Source organism: Tetrao urogallus (assembly GCF_951394365.1).
Source record: "Tetrao urogallus genome assembly, chromosome: 9".
Lineage (NCBI taxonomy): Eukaryota > Metazoa > Chordata > Aves > Galliformes > Phasianidae > Tetrao > Tetrao urogallus.
Genome location: NC_136822.1, coordinates 17,986,151 through 18,013,078, shown reverse-complemented (window position 1 = coordinate 18,013,078; position 26,928 = coordinate 17,986,151). Strand labels below are relative to the sequence as shown.

Here is a 26,928-nt window from a genome sequence, read left to right as displayed (position 1 = left end):
AACTTCACTTCTATGTTTGAGCTGCTTTCAACTTTGAAATTCTGCTAGCAGGGAAAAAAAAATCTCAAGTCAGCTGTAGGTCCTATTGGGATTTGTTGCCTCTCAGGGGACCCAGAGGAGAGTGGTCTTTTCCCCAGTAAATTGTTGATCAGAATATGTCTCTTAGAAGGTGAACAGAGGTGAGGTAATTATATTTATTTTTGCTGTTCCCATGCTTCTTTTGTCTGAATTGAATGGTACTTATTGGAGAAAAGAACTAAGATTGATGCAGAGGGGATATCAATGTAGTTTCAGCTTCTTCAGACAGAAGGAAACAGGGTCTGTGTAAGCTTGCGTAAGCAATGGTGACACAAATTTGTAATTGAAAAAGAGCTTTGCATTTGTAGCAGGTCCTAACAAGATCCATTTCCTTCTCCAAGTACTTCAGGTTTTCTGGAAATGTGTGAAAGTTTGGTACCTTTACATAGGGATAGGACACCAGAGTTCTGCTGGAAAAGGCGGTGGTGTAGAAGTCTTTTTGTCTTTTTTTTCTTTGCTTAAAAAACAATACATTCACTGATCTCCACCACAGAAGAGGTGGTGCAATCTCAAGGTTGTATCCTTAAATACCAAACATTTCCAACTTGCTGTTAATTGTTGAAATATGCTTCCTAAAGACAAACAAGATTATTTTTCTTTATTGAAATATAGTTGTGATCAAGGTACTTAGATTTCTAAGGGTTTTATTGTTTTTTTGTCTATTTATGACTTCATAATTATGATATTCCTAATAAGGAATTAGATTTTTGGAGCTTGCCTGAATGCAGTGTAGTGTTGTTACATAGTATGCTATGGTTAACTAATGATGAAATTCTCCTTGTAAAGTCTACTTTATTATACGATTTCTACTTCTCAGTAATTTTGTGTGTTTTTTTTTGTTGTTGTTGTTGTAGCTAGGTAGCTTTTCCTGTATGTTTGTTATGAAAGTCAGAGTCAAGCCAACAGGCAAAACATGAGTTGCTTAGGAAGCCTACGCTGCATAGAGGAGCATTGGCACAATAGCCATGCAAGTATGCTCTCCTGTGTATTATGTAGTGAATTCTGGCAAATGTGTAACAGGCTGTTGGATAACTGGGCTAAATCTGCAGACTTGATTTTCTTTCTTCTACTTTTTCTAGTGATTCAGGGTGGCTCTGTGCGTGTCTCCAGATTGTCTTAGTACACGTTATGTATTAGGTATCCTTCTGTGTATGAAGCAGCTCTGCATTGATAGAATGAAGCTGTAACATACATTAATAATTTTTCATCTCCCACTAATGTGTTTCTGGTCATATAGCCAGGCAGCATATTTGGGGAAGAAGATATACTGCTTGAATTTTGCCCTCTGAAACTGAGTTGTTAAATTAAGGAGTGCACTGTGAAGGTAGTCTAACAGAATGTCATAGACAGAAAGGGTTTTTGTCAGGTCATTTGCACAGACCTAAAAAAGAGGTAAAGTGCACTGCTTTGGCTGTGAGTATACTTGGTGGCGTTGCTGCTGCACACAAGTTACTGCAAAATTTCATGAATAGTTAAAATGTATTATGTTTACAAAAGTCAGAGTTATTACATGGCAGTGTAATTGTACCGTCTCTATCAGATGAACTTGAGGACATTCAGGCAGACTTCAAGTATTTCAGATGTTCTTCTGAAAGCATATTTTTCCAAAAGATTTTTTCAGAGGCCATTTGAATCATGCAGTGTGAATCCAGCTGAAGTTGTGCCTTGGGGGCAGGGGAAGCAACCAGGTTTACTTACCTTCCCATGTCTTAAGATCATCATATCCCAAGCTTAATCTCTGAGCAAGAAATGGCCTAAAGCTGTGCCAGCCTGAGGAAGTGTGAATGTGTCACCACATACAGAACAGAAAACTACCTTCTTCTGTAAAGCAGAGCATACATATCTGTCAGAGGTGCTGTGATTTCATTACTTACTGTGGTATTTTCTAGGTTTCACTATCATTTTTGCCTCCGGGCTGTATTTCATCTGGTGCAGAGCCATGTGTACCAAGGCCCTCTCTGAGTGGTGGTGCCACTGCTTTTACCTTTTTCCAGTTATATTTTGGTAATATACTGAAACCCTTTTTAAAATTCAAGAGGCTAAGAAGCCTAACCTAAACTAATTCTGTGTCAGTGGAAACAGAGGTAGAAAGTGGATTTTTTTTTTTGCCTGAATTTTACCATAAATCTGTAGCACTAACAACAGTTTCATAATTGCTAGTTTTGACAGCATCTTTTTCGTCAAGTAGTGGTTGTGGAGAAGTTGCATTCTTGCTGTCTGTTTAGGCTCAGATTTTATATGCTTTCATAATACAATGAAGTTCACTGCATTTTTGTCTTGCTTGCTCTGCAAGGAGGGGCTGAGTAGGACTGAATTTGTTCTTATGCTTCATCAGCAGAACTGTTTACTAACTTAGTTGTATTTTATATTTGAGGATACAGTGAAAGTAATGTGCTTGCATGGGTATTGGAGAGTTTAATTTGGCCTGTGTTATGATTCACATTAAGACACAGGAGCAAGGAATAATCCAGTTAAACCTCCAAAGGTGAGTTTTCAGGGTTGAAAATTTGAAAACAAGTAAGCATCTATTTGCTCCTAAACTGAAAGTATTTGACTTGCAATCCTGAGAGTTACAGTAAATCCAAGTCATGGCAAAGTTCATTGTGCAGTGAAATGAATTTTCTTTTTGTAGAGGAGATGCATACTTGCTCTGGATCAGTTGTGCTCTCTTCTTGTTTGCTGTCCTTCCTCTTGTGAAATCTTTTCTTAGTATGGCTTGGGTGGGTAAAAAAGTATAGGTGGACTATTCCGATTATAAATTTAAAGCCATTCTAATTTGCTGGTCAGTGAAATAACAGATACCATGTTAATCTGGCTGCAGGTGGTTTTTATGACTCAGGTGACTTGTAGTGGTGCCTCTCTTCTAATGAAGGCTTCATGACAGCTGAGCGGTAAAGGAGAGTATGGTAAATTTTCTTCTAATTCATGGGCTTTCCTCCTGGAAACTGTTGTCTAGCTGTTGGTTAACTGTATAAACCCAAGTCCTCTACATACCTGAACAGCAACAAAATGTTTATAACTGTCGCTCTGCTGATACAGAGAATGTTTCCTACTTACTGTTTCTACATTGATCAGATTACTGTAAAAACCATAGAAAATCCTTTATATTATCCATAAACATAAAAAAAAAAAAAAAAAAAAAAAGCTATACTACATAACTTTGACTTAGTAATTCTAGGCTTAGCCTGAGGGGTTGAAAAGGGAAATTATTTCTGTTACAAATTTTAATTATACCGTAAACTTTGGGAAATGGCTATTGATCTTCAGCATCTGGCACTAGAAATGTTGTCGTCGTCTTTTGGTTATTTAGTTTGTGAGTTGCATTGTCATACAAGATAAAAATAAAAAGCACCAGAGGAGATGATGTACCATATGCAAATGAGAATATTTTGGTTTGTTCGTGTACTAAAAATATTTTATTGCTGAAGATTTTTTTGTTTCTTACTGGATTTTTTTAGCTATCTCTAGAGAAATTTGCATTTAAGATGCAAGAAAACAAACTCTAATTCTATCAAAGACACTTTCTCACCATGGGACCCTATAATATAAACAGTATGTTTCTTGTCTTAGAGGTACATTTAAAATTACGATTGCATCTCAGTTGACTTCATTTGCTGAGGAAAAAGCACAGTTCCAAGGACTAGTTGAGAAAAAGGCTGGAACTTTGTTTCTCTACTTCTTCCTTTTAACCTTGGTTCAAAGAAAATGTCAGTGTGAAAATATTGAGTCTTGCTTGAAATAGTGATGTGATCTGATAAGAAACCAGCTGCCTGGCTAGCATCGCTTTTCAGGAGAGTGAGGTCTTCCTCAGTTGTCACTGCTGCTTTATGTCATTCCACGAAAGGTAGATGCAGGAAGATTCTTTCCAGGAGAACTGGAGCTACGTAAATTCTGTGAGGAAAACTGGGTTACAGAACTCCCAAGAATGGTGTCTTGAAAGAAGGATGATGGAGGGCCTCTCACTGTGATGACTGTGATGGAGACTCACATTCCTTGTACTCGCTCCCTGTGGGACTACAAAGGTGCTTACTTTCTGTTCACTGTGTAAAAGCAAGGAGGCAGTCTGCATGGCCTTGATGGTTGTGCCCAGCTGGTGGTATTTTACTTAGTCCAATGCACCAGTGAACCTTGTCTTTGGGCCAGCAGTTGTTCCGATGCGTCCAATACAAAAAGAGCATGTTTGTAAAGATATAGCATGCACGTATGCTGTGCTGGAAGTGAAACTCACAGGGCACCTTTGAGAAATACTGAACTTTTTTCCCTGTTTCATCATAGGGTGGATGCTCCTCTATAATTTCTACGTGTTTGTTCTACTTAAATTCTCATCTTTATATCCTCCAGCATCCTGTAGTGAGAATTGATACCAAACAACACCTGAATTTCCCAAATTTTGTGCTTGTTACAGTGATGCTGTGACCTCTTACTGAATAGTAAACTAAGTGAAATAGGACAAAGATGACTTCAGAGAAGCAGCTCGTAGGAGTTGTTGCCAGTTCTTCAGGAAATTGCTCCCTCGCAGGGGTTTCTGCCAGTTGTGTGGTGATGCTTGAACCCTTCCAGCTGACCTTTTGCTGTGAACAAAAGGAGTAGCGGAATATCACTGATGCTTGCAGGCATTTGAGGTGGCCAAACTGACAGGTTGCACTCCAGCAGGTAAACAGTAGCCTATTAAGAACACACAGAGATGAAATGTATCATGTGAGAGTCAAGCATTTTGTTGGCATGAACTTCCACGGGGAAGGCAGCTGGGTCTGTTTCAAGGACACAGGGCAATGATGCAGTTTCTGAACACATTCAACGGCAAGGTATGTCTGTTTTGTTTAAATGTTTTGATATAAGGCTAAATGCTTAAATGGAAAGATGCATACGTATTCTTTTCATGGAGCAGGATTAGAGTGCTGTCTCTCTACTGTAGAACCCTCTGTAAAAATAAAAACACACTCCCCAGCATATTTTGGCTTCTCTGAAGAGTCTCAGTATTAACTGAATTGTTTTTATCTGTCTTAATTTTCTGAAAAAGAAAAAAGCATGAACCTTTTTACAGGGGGAAAAAAAATCCGTTTACCTATCTAGTTCTCTCTAAAAATGTCAAAGTTTAAGAACCAAAATCTGTCTTGATTTCTTCACCCTGCTGTAGTTACCATCTAGCTGTTCAAATTGGGCCTCGTACTTCAAAGAAATTCTAGATGTGTTGAGCTGTTTACTTTGGTGACACAGGGAAGCTCAATATCTTGACAAATGTAAGCTCTAACTTTTATATACTGGGTACAGTTTCTGGCTGGCAGGTCAGATTTGTGCTACTGCTGTATGCAGCTATGGAAAATTAATGTTGGTGTTGCTGCAGTTACTACACTGAAGCCTCAATTACCAGAAACCCATTAGCTTTCAGTTAATGATAACAGAAAATATAATAAACTGTGAAGTAACCTAAATATCTATAAAAGGTGTAAAGATTTTAGATGAAAATGTAATAAACTCTTGTCTTTTTGAGTCTTATTAACAAATTTGTTATGGAAGACATACAATTTAAAATATGAAAGACTTGCTCTGAGGGGAATTTTGTCTTTTGTCTTACGTTCAACACTGTGTGCTTGAACAGTAGGTGACTTTCTCTACATTTTCTAGAGCCTATATGTAGGAAGATGGATTCTTCTGGTAGGACAGAAAAAAACCAAAAGGGCTGTAGCTTGAACCTGTTAAAACTAACTGCAGAGTCGTACTTGGGAGACTTAAAGCCATGCGTGGGCTAAGATGGAAAAGGATTTGTTTCAATTTTTGGTTGAGTAACGGATTTTTCTCTGTTTGCTAAACCCCTTGGCTTGCTTTGTACATGTCATTTGTTTCACTTAAGCTCTCATTTGAGATTCTCAGATAATACTGCTTGTGCTCTGCAAGCACTGTGGGTTTGAAATGTGTCAATAAGTCCCTAAGAGCCTTTAGCTTAGTACGATGTCAAGGGGTACTTACAAAGAAGCTTCATGGCTTTAAACGGCTCATTTCTAGTAGTAGAAGAATGTGCAAATTAAATGGGGGGGGGGGGGGGGGAAGGGAAGAAGAAAATCAGCACCCAAAGACTTCTGAACATACTTTTCTAATGTGTGAGGTTAGAACGTGCTGAGCTATTAAAAATCAATGTGAATAGTACAGCTCCTCTTATCAAGAGGAGCTGGAACTGAAAGAGAGCAAGGAACAAAAGGAAAGTGATAACTTGTTCAGAAACCAATTCTGCAGCTTTGGTCAGCTAGGAAAGCTGGCAGCAACAGACAGCTTTGTTTGCATTGATGGCAACAGGGAATGGAAACCTAAAATGACGAATTAAGTTTCCACCTTCCTGAGGATGTTCCAAACAGCTAATTGGCTGTTCATCTGAAATGCTGTAGGCACTGTTTTAATACCAGTTATAAAACAGGTTTAAATGCAAGTCTTGATGTAATTATTCTCATTACCTCCTTCCTTTCTCATGTAGAAGAGCTAGGGCAGGTTTCTGGGTGAAAGAGGGTGGTGTTACTTCAGTGTTCCGTGTGCTCAGTTAGATGAACACTTGTTCTTTTCAACTCGTGTTGTAAAGCTCCATTTCAAATTGAGTATCTCTAAGCACTCTGCAGAGATGATCAACAAGCAAAGTGTTCCCTTTGGTGTTGGTTCTTTTTACCTGTTAGCCCTTCAATTTTACTTCGGTCAATTATTAATGAAAGTACAGCTTTCTTAAATAGAGGATGAAATTTGGCTTAGAAATGCAATGTATTTTTTTATTCATTCTGATAATGCTGGATTTTCAAATGGTAAGCAGCGTCCTCGATTTTTTTTTTTTATGTGAATGTCAAGAGTGTGAAACAGTTTGAGCTGATGTGCTGGCTCTGCTGAAGGAGGCTCTTCTGATCTTCAAGGGACATCACAAGGGTTTATAAACCAGTCTTTCTTTACTGTTTCACTCTTCAGTGTAGATTAGAGATTACAGGTTACAAATCTGTAAATCATTGTCTGCAGATGTGGCATGTTTTTGCAATCAAAGGAGTTGATCTGCAACTTAAAATCCACCCCGCTTGGAGTTTTTGTGGTGGGTGTGTGGGTGTATGCACATAGTCTGCTCTTGTTCTCCCTACAGCCACTTTTCATAAAATCAGTGGCATGCAAAACACATTGTCTTCCTACCTTGGGTTTGCAATTTTTTGTTAAATTCTGCCCTTCCCACAGAGCATGACTGAGACAAACTGGTAGAGCAGGGAGGAAAGGCTGAGGAGTGCCTTGTTGTATGCTCTCAGTGGCTTCACACTGTGATTGAAGTGTACAGTTGTTTACACACTTATTACTGAATACAGCTTTATACAGTGTGAAACATTTGTTGTCTTGGTTTTAAAATATGTGACTGCACTTCTAACCTAGGCAGTTGAGGATGGCTCACAGGCAATAACCTATCCATTCTGCTGGTGCCTGGCTTGGGCAAGATGCCTTTTCTGAGCAGTGTTGGTGATGATGGGTGAGGCTGTCGTCTTGAGATCTACCCAAAAGCAAGAGAAAAATCACACAATCTGAAAATACAAGGATTCTTAGTGTCAACATGTACCCAGGTTTAGGGCATTGTCATTTTGGGTGTATTTTCTGTAATAAGGAAGGTAGCCCATTCTAGCTTCAGCTTATTGCTTTGTCTTTGTGCGGGCTGAAAGAAAACATTCTACTGAATGTAATGCCTGTGTCCCAGCTCTGCAGCCTGTAATGCTCTGCTCTCACTAGATGAGTGTAAGGGCCAGTGAAAGATATTTTTGTCCATCTGTGAAGTCAGCTGCTGGGTTTAAGGAATTCTGATTGTTTTTCCCTCAGTTGGTGTCAGCTGCAACTGTTTGAACTGGATTGACTTTTAAAATGCAATTACAGCAAAACTTAAAGGAGGAAAGAAAAATCACCTTTGTGTATCTGAAGTGTTGTATTTTTTTATTAAAATAACATGGGTTTTCTGTTTTCTCAAAAACAGATTGTTTGTTTAAAACTAATCATGGACTTGGACTCAGATTTAATTTATCATTTAATTTTGTGCTAATTTTCTCTAAATGAACTGCCTCAGGACTGAACGAATAGGGATTTTCTGTATGCTGAGGGCTTTGAATGTTGGTTTTCGGGTTTTTCCTTTTGTGCAGACAATTAAGTATCCCAGGAAAAGAAACAAAACTGTTGGTGAAGCAGGCTCATGTATATAGATATTTGCCAGAATTTAAAAAATGCAGTAACTTCAACTTGCAGCTCATCTTTGATTAAGTGTAATTTACTTTGGTCCAAATTAGAATCCTAGTCTTCAAAACTCGGAGTTTTTGTTGGTGTCTTTTTTTTCTTTCAGCTGTGAGAATCTGTGGCATTGGCTGTGTTCAGATGGTTCATCTGCACTACAGCTGAGGGAAGACAGATTGAAGTGGAGGCAATGAAATACAGCTGGGATTCTTAAATTACTTTTGACCAGATGTGAATTAGGCCCACTGACATCTCATGACTGGCATTTTGGTTTTTCTGTATGAAAATTCTAAACTGAGGAGCAAACAAGTTTATTTGAAGCTTGGAACCCAAGCCAATATTCACAGCCTTTTCTAAATCGCAATACTTCCACAGATTACAGATTCTATAAGTGAAAATGTGTGCTTTTTTACTGAACTCATTTATCACAGTTGTGAACTTGATTTGAATTCCCGTTGAAGACCACAGAAACGTGGAGAACATTGACATATTCCTGTGTTTCATTTAATTTTCCTGGACATGGTTCTTATTCAGAATTAGAGGAGGGAGCGCCCAGTCCATTTAGTGACCCATGTCTGGCTTTTGGACACCAAAGGATGTAGCGAAGGAGCAGCAACTCTGTTAGTGTTGTGAGCTTAGAACTGGTGATGTTGAAACCTAAAGCTACAGTCAGCTTCTATGTGCGTGCTGGGCTTAGGGGGAGAATGAAATCGTACTGTCTACTTCAACACTTAAACAAAAAGGTCTGGAACTTTGACTAAATCACAGTTGATCTTAAAAAAAAAAATAATAATAAAGTCATCCTCTTAGTATGCTTCTGTTTGACAAACTTCTTTTTAGCAAACCTTTTATTGTGTTTTCTGGTTTATTGGGTTTATAGGGTAAAAAGTTGTAATGGGCTGTGTTTTTCATTCTGTATCAGTTTGTTTTACTTGGGTGTTTGCTGTGGGAAGTTAACACGTTTAGTTCTTTGAATATGCACACCTGTTGTAAAGATGGTAAACTAACAGGTGTGATTGCTTACTGTACTAGGAGAAAATTAAAATCCTATGTTCCATGGAATAGAACGCTGAGATGTTTAAAAAAAGCAGTATTTTACACAGCACTGCGTTGTTCAGTTATCATTTGTAAGCCCTGTAACCATGAGGTATTTCAGCCATTCTAAATTACTAGTATATAAATGTTGAAATTATGTCGAGTATAAAGATAAACATTCCTATTATGCTTTGAAACTTGAAGATCATCAGTAACTTCTTCTTCATAAAGTTCAATTTCATGCAAGAGTAACTGATGCTTTCAGATGCATTCAGTGATGCTGTGGCTTCAGCAAAGCTTTAGTTGGTAAGGGAAAAGAAATATGAGAAATAATTTTTGAACAGTTTATGGTTGATTTGCTGGGTCTTTTGTGACAGTATTTTCCATACTGTGTCATTAAGCTTGAGCGTTACTGTATTAGTCACTTTATGCATCATTGTAATTGTATATTTATTATATTTATAATATTTATGTATATTTATTGTATTTTATATATCCAAGTTTGTTCCCATTGGCTTTCATTCGTAAATCATTAAAGGCAGATTTTAAATGCAAAATGATTTAGAATGTTTTTCCTTAATCAGGTCGATCATTGAGAAAGCTCCTGTGATATTGACTTTGGCCATTATCACATTTTCCTTTATAAAAATCAGTATTTCTAAATAATCTGTTGTCTCTTTAATAATAAACTGAAATTAAAAACATTTTCACCATGTCTAACTATATTAACTCCAATGTGAAATTCTTTTCTTTCCCACGCTGAGTGAAATTGCTAGTGATTCTTACTACCGTCTGATTTGCACTGTTATCTGGCTTTCTTATGTGTAATCGGCAAGATGAAACTGTGAATGTATCACTCCGAGTCTGTAGGAATATCTACGTAGTGCTGTGATGGCTGACAAAGTGTGGAAACCCAATGGAAATGATGGGCTTAGTCCACTGTGGATTTCATCTCTTGTCAGAAACACAATGACTGCCATCTCTAAATCTTGAGGTGTAAGATGCATTATCCCAGCTGTGATGTAGGAAATGTGCTTATCTAGCAAGCCACCTGTTTTCTCTTTGGATTACTGTACTGTTCTTATTTTGCTGTCTAGCAGCAACTGCCAGATAGGTGTTTATTTTGGTAGCAGTGGTTTTCAGTAATGTCTGTTTTTATATTGTTGATTTACCTTTGCTGTTCTAATAGAAGCGTCTGAGTTCAGTTGAATTACTAAACAAGATTAACTGCAAAATAGAAGATTTCAGCTGCTTTTGAAATGTAATGGCAATCTTTGTAAGAACATCCTACTTGCACAAAGTTGGAGTTGGTGTTAGGAAAAGCATCGATGATGAAACTCTATAATCTCAATTTCCTTGCTCTGATAAATGCCAAAGGTGCTTAAACGTTGATAGCTGTTTAAGCATTAAAGAAGGAAACACGGAAATAACTTTGGGGTTAAGAGTTTTGGTAGAAACCCAGGCTATATTTATGTACTGAAGTTAGTGGTGAGTCAGCCTTCATCTCATCACAGTAATTAAATCCAAATTTAAAATGGTAACTTGGAAAAATGATAATTTGGGAAAAAAAAATATTAAAAGGTCTAAAAATCAACAGAAGTGATTGCTGTAAGAGTAAGTATTCCTATCCTCTGTATGTATTTCTGATAAAGGATGGAACTTTTAATGAATATGGAAAGAGAACAAGTCTCAACATTTTCCTTTTTTTTTCCCTCACTGAAAATGAAGGCAACTGTGATCTTTGTGTGATTGTATGTCGCTAGCTGTCCAGTTTGGCTCTCCTATCTGTAAACCATTCTAAATCGTAAATATTTGGAGTAGTTCAAAGCTGCCAAGTTGTGCAATACCACAACGAAGAAGGATTAGTAAGAGCTGCTAATCCTTGTGGATCCCACCTCCATTTTTAACTATTTCTAATCTGAAACCAAACTTCTAGTTTTCAATTGGCAAATGAAATATTTGAGGAAAAAGTCTGTACTAATATGATATGACAACCTATCCCTGCTTCCTTGTTGCCATGTCTCTTTGCCTGTTGCACCACAAATAAAGAAATTTGGTGTCATCCATCTGCTTGCACCCTTTTAAATACTTCTCAGACAATAGGAGGACAGGAAGAAGAGAATAACTCCTTTGGTCTTTTCAGTATTGTACATATGCTAAGCCTTAATTTATGGAACACCATCATTTTTTCTAGTTTAATTTTGCAGCTAATAATATCAGGGCATAAAAACTATGAAAGAAATGTTTATACTTGCAGAAATCCTTTTTTTTTTTTTTTTCCACTTGTTAGTAGTAGATCTTCAATACTACTTAAAGTTTGAATTGCATTTATTTATTGTGTATGATAGGGATATTGCCATACCCTTTCTGTCCTATCATCTGAGGCAGTTCGGCTGTGTGTTGTGTTGGAGGAAAGAAGGAGGGCTAAGAAAGAGCTACAGACTTGATAACCTGATTATAAAAATGATTATGGTAAACTGTGTGCATCAGGAAAGCATTAAACACCAATTTGGGCTCTGAAGTGTTAATCATTACAAGCCTGGCTGCAGTTGGCACACAACTTGTATTTTGTGTGTTTTATTTGGATGCAATAACAGAAGTATAAATTGGGACTGGGAAGACCATAAGAGGAAAGAGAACTAAATATCAGTATTAAATCCTTTTCTGGAGGAATTTTTTTTTTTTCTTTCTTCTTGTTAAGAAACAGAAAGCTAATCCTACCAAAGATATTTTATATGCTTATGGTAGAAATTAGCCGAAGGCTGAGTCCCACTGGTATATGGCTCAGTGTTAGTGACATACCTTATATTAAAGCAGGGAACCTACACTGAGCCACAGCTGAGTGATGCGTCCCTGTAGGAAGGGTGGATATGCGATCTAGAGGCTTTTTGTAAATGTAGAGTATGAAGTGACGTGCTTGGATCCTACCTGGGATATTGGTCATCATCATTTTAGCAACTTGTCAGTGCGCTAAGGCCCAGAGTCTGTGATTGGTCAGGTCCCTTCTGGTTGTGGCATAGCGTTTCTGCACCTTCACACTTCAGAGGGGATTCCTGCATGCAGAACCCAGCTGGCATCTCCTTCTCTATGTTGTTGCAAGTCAGCGCAGTGATCTTGACAAGTCTGAAAGTGAAATGCAGCAGTGAAATCTGCTGGTCCCTTTTACACCTCTCTGATTTTTCTTGAGGTTTGCTTTCAGTCAGATTTAAGGTGATTATAGCTGTGGTTAGTGTACTGATAAGTAACAAAGCACTGCAAGTTGCTTAATGCAGGAATACCTTAAGGTTGCTAAAAGTAGTTAGAGCTGATGTGTGTGTTGCAGATGCCAGGTTCCCAGACTCCAGCAGCTTCAGTCCAAATGCTTGCCTGGCTGTTCAAAGGTCGCTGTATGTTCTACTTCTCAAAAAGATGTGGTGTGCTGAGTACACAATATTGCAGAGGTTTATTCAGGAGGTGCTGATAACAGCCTTGGCTTGCCAGTTTGCTTGGTGCTGGCTTGTGTTTCCAGCTCTGAAGTGTATAAATTGGTCTAATTTACTTCAATTTAAATGTTAACAATTCTCTTTCTCTAAGCAAAGGGAAGCATGCACAGTCAGTCCAAAAAAATGAAAATTTATTCTCCTGATAACCCTAGTAATGATGTAATATCTAAGAATCCCCTCTAGATATGTTTTACTATTTGCCATGAAAGTACTATGTTGTCAACTTTTTAAAGGCATTGATCAGAAGTTAAAACCTCTCAGACTTGTTCTGACAGTACATGCTTATTGGAAACCAGTGGAACGAAAACCTGTTGTTTACTTCTCTTGCCATTGTCAGTTTTCTCTAGCTCCGTAATGGTCAGGGAAGCATAGGAGTTTTTAGGAGTTCTGGAGGTGGAAATGTCAGTGTGTTATCAAACTCATTGATTGCATATGTTTTTATTTTGAAATTGTGACCAGCTGTACATACAGAATGGTACAGTCTAGAGCCCTTATTTATCTCTGCCGAGTATGCTTAAAAACTGTGTGCTATTTCAATACAAAGCCACCCTTGCCTCGGTGAGCTTTCTTTCTCGGTATGTTTCGTAGGTGGCAGCCTCAGGTATAAATGGTACAAACAAATGGCTGGAGAGGAGAAAATCATAGCAACAACACAACAAAAAGCCAATAACCCTATGTATTGCTGGAAAATGAACAGGGCTGCAGAGGTCTTGGCTCGCTCCCCAGCTGTCTGCACACAGTGCCCTGCTCGTGGCACTCGTTCAGTAGTGCCGGTTGTCAACGTGACAGGGTTGAGACTAATGTGAGCACACTGCCAACACAAAAACATGAAAGCAGCCTGCACATGGCTGCGTTCTGCTGCTCTGTGAGCACGGGAGATGGATTTTGACTGTTTTTCTGGATTGTTATGATTACCCTGCTCTGTCTAGTGCATTGTAACAAAATGCAGTTGCAAACCTGATGCTGGAGGTGAATGGTAATGAGCGCCGGTGATGCTTTAAAATTCTTGATAGCTGGCTGGCCTTGCTATTTCCATTAAAGGAGTTAATGAAAAAGTAACTATTCTGTGCTTTAAAACGTTTGCAGGATTTCTGATTTTATATGTGAGGTGGCTTTTGGTGCCTCTTCTCCTTCCTTCGCTGCCAGCCTTGCTCCTGGAAAAAAGGGAGGGAATTAGTCTTCCTGGCTTCAGAAGCCATGTCTCCTTGTCAGGCATGTAATGAACACAAATGGCATCCCTTATGCATCCAGAAATCATGCTGGATATAATTAGATGAGTGCAATTATGAAAGCGAATAATTTACCCTGTCAGGGCACTCGTGTTCTGGTGGAGAACCACTCACAATTTTTATTTTGTGCCTTCCTTTATGTTACAAAATAAGCACAAAGTTTTTCCTCCTATATTGATTGATCTGATGAAGTGTCATAGTGGTTTGTGAAATTTGGGTCGCTGCCAGGGTCTCATTGTTTTGGTGATGGGGCTCAGTATGTTGGCTGATGGTTGGACTTGTTGACCCAAAAGGTCTTTCCTAACTTGGGTGATTCTGTGATTCTGTGATTGTAAATCTTCCTTAAATAGTACAGGTCTCCAATCTCCTGTACAGAGATGTGTTGCGTGCTTTTAAATGGCATGAATATGAATATTACAGAAAATAGGACACGCGTTCTGAACTGAGGAAAATATATCTGTTTTCTTTTAAAATGAAAATATTGTTTCTGTTTATGATAACAGCTGGGGCTGTCATTAGTTTTTATTTCTTTTTCCCAATACTTTTTTATAGGAGAAGGCAATAAGGCCCTAAAATTGTTACAATTACATCACCACATTTTCTGCTAGGAATATCATTTATTGGCTTTGGGTTAGGTGTCTTAATTATTTGATTATTATGTTTTGGAATTGGATAAAAGTCTCCTCATTTTTGTGGCACTCCAAGTGTGATTAATAGCAGCAAAAAATATTGAAGTCATTAGCCCTTAGTACTCAACATTTTGCTCTTTTTTTTTTTTTTTTTTTGCCAAGATAGAAGAATGTGTCAATAATAAAACAATTTTAGTTTCAAATGAGTGCTCATAAATATGTAGACATTTAAAAAGCTATGAATTGTTTTATGAATTTTAATAGGATGGTTGCTGTATTATGTAAAGAAAGCGAATGGCATAATTTGCAGTAGTGAATTCACATCTTTTCATATGCCTAATTTTTAAAATGCTAGTTGTATTTGTGTGCAAGACAAGTCTTTGTTGCACACATTGTGCATCTTTTCCTACAACACTGAAACTCATTCCTTGCTGAATGGAAATGTGGAAGCATTTTTAGTAGAGCCAGTCCAAGCTAGCACTGTTTCAGAGGGGCAGAGGAGGTTGGCTTTGTCTAGCAGTGGAGAAAGGATGGAACAGACAGTACTGAGTTAAGTCTGAATTGGCATCATTATGATTTCCCACTACTCTTCAATTACATCCTTTTTTCACCAAAATAAATAAATGTTAATGTAGACAGTAACTATGTAATGGTGTATGCTTCGCTCTGCATACATATACATATATATATATATATATATATATATTTTTTTTTTTTTTGCTGAAAGGGATGAAAGTAATGGATTACTTGACAAGGTGGTGCTGTTGCTTCATACAGTTATTTTGTCATGGTGGTAGAGCATTGTGTGCAGTCACAGTGTGAATTCCTGGATAATGGTAGAAAACATTACACAGATTTAATAGACAACAGCAGACAGGAATTTGGTGTCTTCCTCTAAAATCTATAATCAGAGCAAATTGTGGTGTTCAGTGATAGAATAGGACAGTGGCTATAGACAGACACAGATGGAAAGGTCAGTCATATCTGTTAAAAAAAAAAAATTAGAAATCATTCGAGTATGCTGTGGCTCTAGACATAGTGAGAAGCTACAGAAAGACCTATTTGCTGAGTTGTGGAGGTGATTATTTCTGGTCAGCTTCAGTGATTTTCTTTAGCTGTATAGGAAAACCAGGTTTGAAATGAAGTTCTGCTGAGGTTCAGATAGAAGGATGCTTGTAGGAGAAGGTAGAGAGGAGCAGAAGTAAAAATGGGAGCTAGCAGAACGTCAGACCTGATTGCTGTGGGTCTGAGAGGCAGTGTACTGTGAGTATGGATCTGCGAGGGCAGCAAAGAAAATCAGAAGTGGTGTCCATCAGCCTCAACTCACCATAGCGAGTCTGAGCTGGCAGGAGGAGGGAGCTACAAGGATCAGTACACCAGAATACCCCTGAGTTAGAATTTCAGTGCCCATCCTCAGTTTGAAATGCTGGAAGATTAATTACAAATAACTGATTGAATACTAGATTAGTTCCCTACCAACATTTTAATTAACTACGATTAAAATTTTAGGTTTAGATTTCACTTTGTACTGATGGCTTCCTACAAAGTTTTATTGCTTTTAAATGATGCTGTGCTTTTTTGATTAAAAATTTAATTTCCTGTTAAATAGAATGCTCAGGAAAAAAAATCTCTGTCCAGCTGCTTTTTATTTTAGCCATCTTTGATGGGAAAATTAGGCTTTGAAAGGTATCTGAATTTTGCAAAAAGCAGAACCTAAGTTCTCTAGTGTATTCAGATATGCAGAAATGAGCACTGTAGAGCCAGTATCTGGAAATCAAACATTGTGTCGTGGCTATAAAAGGATATCACAGTCCTTGTACAAGGCCCTTCAGAAGTTATTTCATTAAAGTATTAACTCAAGCTAGTATTTCAGATCACTCCTAATTTCAAAGGTAGTTAAAATAATTTATTAGGAATTGAATATAAGCACCGATCTCGGGGTTTAAATCAGTAACATGCTGAAATCAGAAGACTCAAGAATTTTGCTAACTTTTCAACTTGTGCCTTGAAATAAACCTTCATAGTTTCTCACAGACCTGAGAAAATACCAACTTGTGATTTTATGTAGATGCAAGTAAATAAATTTGTCCCAAAGCGTGTTCCCCTTGAAATGCAAACCGTTCCTTTACCTCCCATTCACCTTGTACAGCACGGCATAGCGCTGCCGGGCTGGGAAGCACTAAACCTGCTGTCACTTGTTCCTTTCATCTCCCTTTTTCCCCCCTATCTTCCTCCGTGGTGCTAAATGGGGTGGCGACTGTGGGGAGGTGATGGGTGCCATGGGCTGGGTTCTAGTGGGGGACACATATAGTGTCCCATTCTCTCTTCCCACCACTCTATTGCCGTGTTCTTTTTGCTGTGCAAAGGCAACAGCATTGCTCTCTGTGTGTGTGGCAGACAGCAACGCCTTGTGTGATAGATCTAGCTGCTTGTTATCTGTGTGGCTCATGGTGTTGTAGGTGACAACACGTGAGCAGTTCAAGAAGTGGAAGCTGATCCACTTCTGAGGATCTGAGTCTGGTACATCCTGCACCAGGCAGTGGTGAAGATGCCAGTTGGATCTCTATGTTATTCATTGCCCTGTCTCCATGTTGCTTCACGTTACATGATGATAATATCACTTTCAAAATTGCTCGGACAAATTTCTTTCAATTCAGTGCACATTTATGCGGTGCAGGAAGCAGTACAACTGGAAATTTTTTCTAAATGTAATTATTCTAGATATGTTCATAGAGAAAGGAGTCTGCTTTAGAGAAATTGATAGTCTCAGTCGCATTTTAGATTTAAAAATGGTAATGTTTTCTCTGAATATGTCTATTGAGCAAGACCAATAATCAGCTTTGAAGTCAGTGGTGTTTGCTTCTTGTTGCAATTTTCAGATATTTCATTGATTCCTGATATTTTTGACACATTCTGATGCATTCTGCCCATACTCCAGCAAGTTCCTTGTATTAAAACCAGTATTCCTTCTTGTCCTTTTATTTTCCTTTATGCAAATTGTGACCCATAGAAGAATAACAAACAATTGGAAAAGTCAAAACTAATGTACAAAGCAAGTCTGTTCATAAAACACTTTAAAAAGAGACTATTTTTCATTACACTTGTGCCTACTTCTTGTGTTTCCTGAAATGGCTAGAACTAATATCAAAGATTACATGCAGTATCAGTAGGCTTGTGGGGTTTGTTTTTAGACTAGAAAAAGCTCTGCAGCTTAGAGATAAAATGTAATGTAGTAGTTGCTAAGGTAACTGCATGTTTTTGTGAATAGTGGAACAAATTAGGTGAGCAAAACATCTGTAAATTGTCAATAGGTAGGTTAGAGCTGCCCTTAAGCTGTACAGATTAACCTCTTCAGACCTACTGGTTAAGTCAGAGAGCAGGAAGAAAGAATGGCCATAGCGGTTTGTGTGGCTTGTACCCCAGTGAATGTTGTCACCTCTCACTGGGAAGTGGAAGACAGCTGTGGTGGTGGTGGGTTTCCAAAGGCTTTCAGAACAGAGATGGGTTCAGTTTGGGAGTGAAGGTGAAAACTGACTGCTCTCAGTTAGTCCTAAGTGATGTACTGGATTTGTTCAACTGCTTTACTAAGCGTGTCTTTGGTCTCTGACTAATCTGTGGTATTGCTGGTGGAAGAGGAGATGAGTGGTTGTGTTTCTAGGGGTGAGTTGGTGGATGCTGTACCTGGGAGGGTGAGAATATTGGGAGAGGCCAGTTGTCATCTTCAGCTTATGCTGGGGTGTTTCTTGTTTAAGTGTGCTTCAAAAAACAAAAAACTGACAGAGCATCCCCAGCCCTGTACTGGCTGCTAGTGTGTAGGTGGGTCCTGAGAAGGTATTGGAGGGGACTGTGAAGAAGCTTGGATGATGTGCCAGAATCTGGAGAAGAGTTACTTTGTATGAGAAATAAGATTTCCTTATCTTACAGCATATGTTCTAACGCTTTCCTCATAGGCACAAAGCATGTGGCTCAGTGCTTGAGAGAACTGAGGTACAGGAAGCTACGCATGCACTTTTATCGAAAGCCCATTGCATCGAAGGCTGACCAGGTTGACTTGAAAGCAGCTTGGATGTGGCAGTACCAGAAACTCCTGCTGGCTAGTATTCCTCCCACCACCAAAAGTTTTGAACAAGCCATAGCTCCTGCACCAGGCATAGCTCCATTGCTGAATCTCAAACAGCTTTGCATGAGTCCTGCTCTAAACATCTGAGCATTGCTGTCTTAACAGGTGAGGAGGAACCAGTAGAGTTGCACATCATTAGGATGAGAGTTAGCCTGATCTCAACACACATCTTTATTCAGTAGATCTTAACTGCATAATGCAGCAGAAGCTTTATTGTTAGAGAGTCTGATTTTTAGTTAAGAAAAGAAATAAGTATGTAATAAATTCATTTATGCCTGTGGCAATAATTACCAATTAGTCACAAGTAACCAGTTGTAGAATTTAGTATTTTTTTGTCTTTTGTAGTCTTGATTTGCATTTGTAGAGATGCGTGCAGTTTTTAATTTTCTAAGGTTGTTAGTTTTCTTGTAGGAAACTTCTGCAATTGCTATTGAATCACTTTGACTACTGGGCTCTGTATTTAATAGTGAAAAGTGACTTTCACTAATAAGGTGCAGCACCATAGGACATTAAACTATTTGTTGAAGCTGCCTAATTAATTCAGAAAATAGGGAGAAATAAAAATTAAAGGAGAAAGAAGACATGCACGCATGGGGTATGGATTTGCTGGTTCATTCACAGGATCTAAAACCTTCTGAGAAATGCATCTATGTTGAAAGGAAAAATTTTAAAATTAGGCAGGTAGTGCTTTATGCAGGATTATTTGATCATTGAGTATAGACTGTCCACGGATGAAAGACAGAGGTTTGTCCCAGCTCAGGAGAACTCCTCCTCTCCTAGCTCAGTGACTCGTAGAACCTCATTTTGGAGACACTTTCAAATCTAACCACCTGTGTTCAGGATTGGACCATGGGAACATTAAAGATTTCATTAAAGTGAAAGCTGTCTTCGTCTGACACTTTGCTTCCATTCTCATGATATTTTCCACTTAATCTAGCTAAATTTTAGTGTCTCTTCAAGCTACTTGCAATAGAATTGCTTTTTAGATTGAGATTCATGACCATCTAAGAAACAGTGAGCTGCTGGTATGGGGCCTCATGCATCCCTATCAATTTTCATCTTCACTTTTTCAGAAGTGAGAAGAAAGATCTCTTCTTCGGAGGGCAAGGCTTTGGCTGCTACCCTAAGATTACAGGCAGATGAAGGAACAAAACTGCATTTCCAGCAGCTCACAAGTTTTACTCTTTTAGGTGGTAAATGCTTATTATGTACACTTTGAAACTATGCAGTCTAGATCTCTGTGCCATGTAGTGTGCACTTCCAAATAGCATTAACAGAGTGGAGAGAAACGTATTCATAAAATATGGATCTTCATAAATATATTATGGCTTGTTTTCTCCTTTTTCTCCTTTAAAACACATTTGTCCAGAGAATTTACTTCCATGACATCCCCTTTCCCCCAGTGAGAACACAGGGTTCTTTCTGTTTTGTTCTGTTTTCTCCTGTAGTCCTTTAACAGCAATGGATTCTTTTCAGTCCCTAACTTACCTAGCTCGGTTATTTTGCTGTTAAACATTGCTTGGTTTCCTGTTGGAAATCTCCTAATTAAAAGCCACGAGTCTTTAATTATTCTATGATTCCAGGAATGTCTCTTGAGGAGATAAATCCTGTTGGTTCATGGCAAATGTTGACACCTGTGTAATTTCTACAGTTTATTGGATGAACAGTGATTATTTCTCAAAAGAGTAATCTCAAGGCTTTCTTGGAAAACCATTTGTGTTGCTGGACCCTAACAGGAAGATCTAGTCTGTTAATAGCTGTCAATCTTAAAGGCCTTTGGAGTCTATCCAGACTATGCACTTTTAGCCTATTAAGCAGGATGTGTGATTTTTTAGATGAAAGCTCTCTGTAGAATTTATCCAGAAGAGTCTGACCGTAGAATATACGAGTGTAAAGATGGATGGAGAAGGAAGGTGTTACCATGCTTGGTGCTGAGGTGCTGTGATAGCAAAGAAAAGGAGCAACAGAGATAGGCATTCCTCCAAGCTGCATGCTGTACCTTACACCACAAGGAAACGTGGCTGCTTGTTCTTTTCTAGCAGGATAATAACTTCAGAAGTGCCTGGAATTTCTTTGAACCAGGCACGTTTTATTTGCTTGTAGACATTCAAAGAAATAAAATAATGCTACTAACCAGAGGCATGATAATCATGGCAGCAAGTGGTAATGTGATTATAAGAGAGTGCAGGCAAGTAGTGCACCCAAACCATAATAATGACAAATGTTGTCAGATAGGGGAAAAAATCCAAAAGACACTTGTTGGCGTCACAAGCTAGAACAAGTTTTGAGAAAAATAGTGTGGGTTTTGGAACTCTATTTTTATAATTAAGATATGAAACTGAAGGGAAAAAAATGCTTAATAATATGAGAGGTCAGCAGGGTTTCAGAGGATTTGTGTGCTTTCATCCTTAACTGTAAAAATATTTTCTAACAAAAACTGCATTTTAGATGGAGCCATGGTATTTATGAAGAGGGAAGCATAGGAAAAAATTATTTTGTTTGAATAGCATACTGGAAAAGTGATGTTCTTCATGTCTGAGCTGGCTGCCTGTTAGGTTCGGATTGAAGAACGTAAACTCTCTTCCTTTTTATAAAGAGATTGCTGGGCAGTAGTAACAGGGATAGGTTCTGATTCTGGAGTGGTATTCCTGGGAAAGCATTTTAGTTTTATAAATAATTGGAAAATGGAAATAATCCAGTGGCATTAATTTATTGACAGGCTGGCATTCTAAGCCAGATGTTACATTAAAAATAAACAAATAACTCATGCTGATAAAGCACTACTGAAATAATCATCCAAAAGATGGAGAAAGCCGAGACTGGTTTTGCTTACCACGCCTTACATCATGGGTGTCCAACCTTCTGGCTTGCTTGGGCCTCACTGGGTGAAGAATTGCCTCGGGTTGCATATAAAATATATAACACATTTGATGTTTATAATTAACAAAACTTCTTTTTAAATATTTTTATAAGCAATATATGAAAAAGAGGGCAATAAAAGCACACAACTAGAACATTTGACCTTGTTTTTGTGAAACTAATGCAGCAAAGCATATGGATGGAAGTGCTTACAATTTTCAGTAGGTTGTGAAGGTGCTCTTTTGAGATCTTTCTTCTAATTTTACTTTTCCCATGCTTCACTCTTGGGATGACATGAATAAGGTGTGGTTGTGAAACAAATGACATTTTCTCTGGTAAGGTAGGTCTTATAAAAGTCTAGTAAAAGGACATGGTGAAATTTTCTTCCTGTTAAACGTCCAATTGCAACGCTCTTTTTCTTCTATGTGGAGGCATGGATGCTGCAGATATTGCAGTCACTTATCCTTTCAGGAATTGCATTTAAATATTCCCATGCTTCACATCACGTGTTTTATGGCTACTAAATACACAATTTGTCAAATTTACAATACAATATAATACAATTACACGTGCAGCATGTTATACATGTGGGCTTCCATTTGACTGCATGTACGTGGTGGGTGCAAGAGGTGGAGTTTGTACTGCACTGCACACATTTCTCCTCAGCGTTCCATTGTTACAGCCTGCACTCGAGATATGCAGCTGACTCATGAAAAATATCACTGAAAAAACACATAATGATGTTGACTGTTTATGATCTTGTGGGGTTGCTTTACTGGCTGTCCAGGGCCATGATTTGGACACGCCTGCTTTACAGGTTTACAGACAAGAAGCTGACATTGTGTTTGAGATACTTTGTGCTGTGAACATAGATATCAAGTGCTTGGAATAAGCTCATGTAGACTGATTTATCATGGACAACAAACCCTAAAACGATGCTCATGTCTGGAGTCTGAGATGAGAATTAAAGTAATAATTAAAGACTAATAGTTGAGACAAATATATGTCTAGGTGTATATTGTGCAATTGACTCCTGATTGCATGTAGTCCTTGGACTTTAAGTTGAGTGAAGTAGGGTGGGGTTGCCATTGGAAAGATGGGGATAATGCTTTAAGATGCAGTGCTGGTGATTCTTGTGTTGGTGTCTGTTGCTGATGGGTATATATGACATTGCTGAGCAGTTCTGAGAGATTTTGGTTTATAGTAGGGACTCAAAAAGTTTGATGGGCAGAGTAGTAACTTAAGATGTTTTGTGTGTGTACTTAATCAAATGTCAGGGATATATAATAATGGCAGAGGGGTTGGAGATTCATGATCCTTGAAGTCCCTTCCAACCTGGGCAATTCTGTGATTCTGTGACTATACAAAGTAAATGGCTTTTCTAAGGCAAATAATTATGGATGATAATTTAAAGGATGTTTTAGTATAAAAGGATATATTACTTAGAATGCCAAAGCGCTGTGATAAATCCAGTATCTCCTCTTGTACTGCTGAAAATTCAGAGAAATCCTGTTGACCTCTCACTGTTTATTGACTGTCAGTGCCTGAGATGTTATATGCAGTTTTACAGAACATCTTCCACTACATCACCTATTTATATTAATTCCTTCCTACCACAACCTGAAACCCAGCTCCTTTCTAATCAAACATTTGGTTACAGGTGGCCTACTGAAAAGATTAATGAAATGCAGATTTTATTAGCCACAGCAGAACATGTAATTCAACTGTTGAAGTTACCGCTACTGATCACCTAAGCCTGCACCTTTGACCATGAGGATTTAATGTGTTTGATCTGTGAGAGTGCTTAAAGGGGATAATTGGCTGATGAGGAGCCAGGAGCATCCTGAGTGAGGTGGGACTCTGTGTGCTGGCAGGGAGGTCGGGGAGCAGCCTGGTGGCACGCTGCTGCTTCTTTATTTTTCTTTATTCCCCAATCCTTTTGAGCAGGTTTCAGGCAGAACAGCATGTTAGAAAGCATCAGTGGCCAGTGCTGGTGTTTGGTGTGACTGCATGCTCAGGAAATATCAGCAATTACCTGTTAGATGAGCCCACGAGCTGCAAAAGAGAATTTGAAGGAGTTAGAGGAAAAGTAGTCAGGCTTCTGTTTTATCTCTGCAAAATTTATAAGAATAACCTGCATATGGCCTTCTAGTAGGAATAGTAATTTGTTGTTTAAATACTGATTCAAGTAACAAACGGTTGCATTGTAGGTAGATTTTTATTATTTTTTTATTATTCTCCAGACAACACAGATCTCCTTCAAAGATGCGTGCAAGCCTTTGTGGCAAGCCTGGCTCATTGTTCTTTTATATTTCAAGGTCTTAATGAAAATAGACTAAAGCAGTAAATCGCTGTTCTGTCTCCTTCTGACTTCCTTTAAATTTTGTGCATTCTCGGTCCAGACTTTTTAATAAAATGGATTTATGTGGTGAAGCTGTCTGTGGGTGCATGTTTTTGTGTTCAGTAGCTTGACAGTGCATGATTTGTTCAGGAAAATGAGCCCAACAGCAGGTGGAGCAGTGAACTATTTCTACGCGCTGTATTTTAACATTGCTAGTGTGCCTTCATTCCTTGTTTGCTCCATTTTCTTTTCCTCAGGCCATTCAGATAAGTTGTGAAGGAAAAAGTAAGGAAGGTAAAAAAAAAAAAAAAAAAAAAAAAAAAAAAAAAAAAAAAGTTGCCTTTCCGTTTGGAGGGTTTGGGCTATTTCAGTCATATGAAATTTGGCAGCTGTTATTAGAGATGGGGAAGGGATGCAAATTCATACAGCTATTGATTAATAGCAAGTGTGTACTCAACTGCACTTTCCAGGGTTGTAGGACTCCTGCTCTTCAGTTGCCTCAGGAGCACTGTGGGATGCTGCTGGCTGCAGCAGGTGCTTCTGAGAACACTACCATGGATGGCACAACAGCGGGCAATGCTCAGTGCTCTGCTGCCAACCACATCCCTCCCCCTGCTGCTACCTCTGCCCGTATTCCTGCAGTAGAAAACAGCTGTTTCAGAAGGATGCTTTTTCTGTTGTTTTTTCTTTTATTTCTTTGAGGACTGACTTGAATTGATGTATGTTCCTAGAAAGGCTCAGATCCTAGAAAAATTGGCCCAACAGGCGCAGTCTCTTTATCAATTACTTTGCTTAACGTTGAAAGTATCCAGCAGCGTGTGTAATCTAGTGTTTCAGTCAATTAGTAAATCAGTATAATCCAAAGCAGACATAAACTGCACAGAGACTACGTGGGGAGCAGGATCTTTAAAGCCAATATCATCAGGCAGCATTTATAAAGTTATAATGAAAAGTTCTGCTAAGAGAGTAAATCAAATGCTAGATTGCTTTGTAGTGTCATTGTGAATAAAAAGCTTCCACTTCTATAGACAACAGCATGAAAAAGCATCGCTGGCCTGCCGTAGTGCTATTGTGTGTGTACTGTGTGCATTGGCTATGTGTAGATAGGTAACTACATCTGCAAGGAAGGATACAGGAAAAATGTAAAAAGGTGAGGAAAGAGGTTGATAGTAGCAGCCCGAGGCACGGTGACTGCATTAAAGAGAGCCTGGCAGGGGGTGTTTGCGTGAAGGGAAAAGTACTCGTGATAGTGGGAAAGTGAAATTGTGGTGTGATGAATTACGCTTTTTTTCTTTCACTGCATCAGTCAAATTAAAATTTTATAAGCACTGAGCTTACAGTTTCTAAGTTTCAGGGACTGTACATCTAAGAGAAATGCCTGCGAGCAGAGAGGAGTTAATTTAGTGAAATATTTAAAGATTCTACTTAACCTTCTGATGTTGCCCCTTAGACTTGTGCACTGTGCACTTGTTGCTGCGCTTTTTGCACCGTGGAAAAATTGGAGAACCAAGAACCATCTGATCTCTAAGAGGTATCTGCTGGTGAAGCTGAAGTTCTCTTCTTGAAATGTGAAAATCATATAGAGAATAGAAGTGCATAACGTAATTTAATTATAATTCATAACATATCACAGCCTCTATGTGATATTTTTCAAGCATGGTGCATTTTGAAATAATTCTCTTTGTTACTAAAAGATGAGGACGTAACAATAGTCGCAAGAACTCAGACGTAGTTAAATATTAATAAATTAGTTCCTGTAAGTCACAGTAAAGATTCCTTGAAAATATGGTGAGATCCGTTCCCTTGTTAGCCGGGAGCTCTTTGGCCATCCAGGCAGCAGCTCTGTGTTCTGAAGGCACAGAACTATGTTTTTCAATGAAAGTTTCAAGCAATATCTGTGTTGTATGTAATGTGAATTTCTCCTATACATTTTTCAGAAATAACTCAGTGGATTTTGATAATTTCCAAATTCTAAAATTATTTTAAATTGTATACGTTGGTCATAAAGATTGTTTTAGAAAACGCATAAGTTCAGGTGGTATAAAACTCATGGGCGTTTTCCATTCATACACAGAAAAATAGTGTTATGTACATGCGACAAATAATTAAATTACTTCAGGTTTTGGGGCTCCATTGCCTCCCAGGAACCCTCCTGGCATGGTGTCCCACTGGCTGGTAGCTCCAGCCTTGTGTCTTTGAGGTGCTGTCCTGGCTGCTGTCAGTTGCTCAGGTTCTTTGTGCTGTTCTGCCTTCTCAGCATATCCATACGTGTACTTTGATGTTGCATTGTGTTAATTCAAAATGTTGTCTTCTGATCTTTTACAAAAAAATAATAATGAAAATAGTTAGGTCTTCCTGATTCCAGCTCCTCAGGCTAAACCACCTGCTAGCTGCCATTACCTGAGGCTTTCAATCATGAATGTTTTCCCATACTGCCAAGCATCAAAGGAAAAATATTAAGTGTTGCTCTGTGTTAATGATTATTTGTAAAGATGTATAATGCGTTTTCTGGCTTTTCTTGTCTTTCTCAAAGATTCATGCAACTTTCCCTGTTTATTCATAATAGAAATTTTCCCTTTTTAAAATACTGTTTATTTGTTTTCAGAAAATTCTTAATGTCCAAAAAATTCTTTTGTCCTGTGAGGTGTCTCGTTTATGTAATAAATAATATGTAATGTCTTTTTTTCTTTTGAGATTTAAGTGCTGCATATTTGCTTACAGAACAAATATTTATTCAGCATACTAAGCTGTAACTTTCTTCCTAGGCTGATTCTGGCTATATCCTTGACTCTGCTTCTCAGGCTTTTATTTGTCTTTTCCCCTCCCTTCTGTTTTCCTCCCCACTCCCTTGAGCACACATCCCTCCAACAAAGCCTCTTTGTGCACACAGTTAATGTTATTGACAAGCGTGTGTTCTGGGCGGAGATGTGTCCCT

General features: G+C 38.4%; 1 protein-coding gene across 1 annotated transcript in view; it reads left to right on the top strand.

Annotated features, from left to right (window-relative positions):
- NAALADL2 (N-acetylated alpha-linked acidic dipeptidase like 2) overlaps nt 1-26,928 on the top strand; it is a gene marked incomplete at both ends in the record, with an annotated part of 278,850 nt that overhangs the window by 4,430 nt on the left and 247,492 nt on the right. The window lies entirely within an intron of this gene.